Source organism: Bos javanicus, chromosome 7 (genome assembly GCF_032452875.1).
Source record: "Bos javanicus breed banteng chromosome 7, ARS-OSU_banteng_1.0, whole genome shotgun sequence".
Classification (NCBI taxonomy): Eukaryota; Metazoa; Chordata; class Mammalia; order Artiodactyla; family Bovidae; genus Bos; species Bos javanicus.
The window spans coordinates 58,858,423-58,860,743 of NC_083874.1; the positions used below are offsets into that span (position 1 = coordinate 58,858,423).

Consider the following 2,321-nt stretch of genomic DNA (forward strand, 5'->3'; position numbering starts at 1 on the left):
TTTTTCTTAGCACCACCAATCTGTTATGGCATTTGCCATAGTAATTGTTATCATGACTGAATATTGGGATAGATAGAAAGAGGTAAAGATAGAATACAGAGATCTCAGTTGGTAAAGAATCTGCCTGTAATATAGGAGACCCCGGTTTGATTCCTGGGTTGGGAAAATCCTGTGGAGAAGGGATAGGCTACCCACTCCAGTATTCTAGGGATTCCCTTGTGACAGCTGGTAAAGACTCTACCTGCAATGCGGGAGACCTGGGTTTGAACCCTAGTTTGGGAAGAACCCCTGGGGAAGGGAAAGGTGACCAACTCCAGTATTCTGGCCTGGAAAATTCCGTGGACTGTATACTCCATGGGGTCCCAAAGACTTGGACACAACTGAGTGACTTTCACTTCTCTTAAATATATTTTAAAACCACAGCTTGTAATATTTTTTTCAAACAACTTTGATAATTTTTCATTTTACTTTTTTTCCAAATATTACTCATAAAACTTAGCTCATTTCCAGTAAAATATCTTTTTCAAGTCCACTTCAAATGTCATTTGTTCTAACTTTGGCCAAGTATTAAAATAATATTTCCTTATTGATTATATGTAAGTGAGAACAGTTTCCATTTATGATAGTCTCTAACTTATAAAAGTATATCATATTGCTCTTCAATTTGGCATGCCAAAAGTTGTCCATACTCAGCAAATATTTAAAGCAGAATAAGTAACAAAGATGTTTCTTTTAATAGAGCATTAATCTGGTATTCAGACTTCCTATAAAATATTTGATACTAAAAAATATCAGGTAGAAGAAGCCATGGGAGATAAAGCTGAATGAGTCCTGAGATCCAGGTATCGCGTCCTTTACATTGTGGTCCCAATATCCTTTTCTTGCTTTTTTCTATGGAACTCCTGACTAATTTGCATGTCATCCTTGCGCAGGGGCCATGCTAATCTCTGTATCATTCCAATTTTAGTATATGTGCTGCCGAAGTGAGCACCTAATATCTTTTCTAATTGTATTTGTTGTTATTTCATTCACCTTTTGTTACAGTCAAATTAAACTCTGTGATATCACTGTTCCTCCAGATATACATATCCTGAGTCTTACCCCACATATCTCTATGTTGACACCATTTCTCAAGGTTCATTTCATTTCTCAAGGCTTTTTTTTTCCCAGATTTCATGTCTCTTATAAACTTTTTCTTCATATTTCAGCTGATAGTACAATTTTTCATTCTAAATTCCCATGCCATTATATTGTTTGGCAATTAACACTTTTTATTTCAAAATAGAGCTACATTGGGCATACGCCTTGCCTACCCTATTATAAGATCCTCGAAGGCAAGACTTGTATCTGATTCATCTTCAGTAACTTCCACCAACTTTGAAATTGATGTTCAGTAATGACTCAGCAAATCAGTGAATGAATAGTTTCACTATGTGTGCTGCTGAAGCAAGTACAGTGAATGAACAGTTTTGATATAATGGGAAATGAGAAGACATCTTTAAAAATGAAGAGAAGGAATGGCTAATCTGAATCATGCATTCAGTGAAGAAAAATACAGTTCTTCATAACAGGAATATTTAGCATACCTCTGAGCAACTGAGATAAAGGAGGAAAATAGGGAGAAAAGTACACACTTGACATTGTTGTGATTTTCAAACAGTTTATATCTTTTTCTTCTTTCATTTTGATCAATAAAGTATATAAGTCTTGGCAGGTACCCCCATCCTAAATGCTAGATGTGTACAAATGATTTGAAAAGTTATGATCTTTGCACTTGGCTGCCTGATGTGAAGAGCTGACTCATTGGAAAAGACTCTGGTGCCAGGAAAGACTGGGGACAAGAGGAGAAGGGAGCAACAGAGGATGAGATGGTTGGATGGCATCACTGACTTGATGGATAAGAGTTTGAGCAAGTCTGGGAGATAGTGAAGGACAAAGAACCCTGGTGTGCTGTTGTTCATGGGGTTGCAGAGTTAGACAGGACTTAATGACTGAACAACTGTACTTGTAATGTAGGGGGAGGCTAGGTGAAGCGTACTAGTCCTCCCATCTCTGTTTGGAAACAAAACACTTTTATTTATTATGTATGTTATGGTTATATTCAGGCTTCTCTGTTGACTCAGACAGTAAAGAATTTACCTGCAGTTTACCTGCAGGAGACCCGGGTTGAATCCCTGAATTCAGAAGATTCTCTGGAGAAGGGACTAGCAACCCACTCCAATATTCTTGCCTGGAGAATTCCATGGACAGAGGAGTCAGGCGGACTGCAGTCCATGGGGTTGTAGTGAGTCAGACACGACTGACTAACTTTTTCACTTTTT

The 2,321-nt window shown here is 37.8% G+C and overlaps 1 non-coding gene across 1 annotated transcript; it reads right to left on the reverse strand.

The window, feature by feature from the left end:
• Window positions 1-887: 887 nt before the first annotated feature.
• Window positions 888-991, reverse strand: LOC133252180 (U6 spliceosomal RNA). The gene has a single exon (XR_009737810.1). It is a non-coding gene; the product is annotated as a U6 spliceosomal RNA (small nuclear RNA).
• Between the last annotated feature and the right edge of the window lie 1,330 nt (window positions 992-2,321).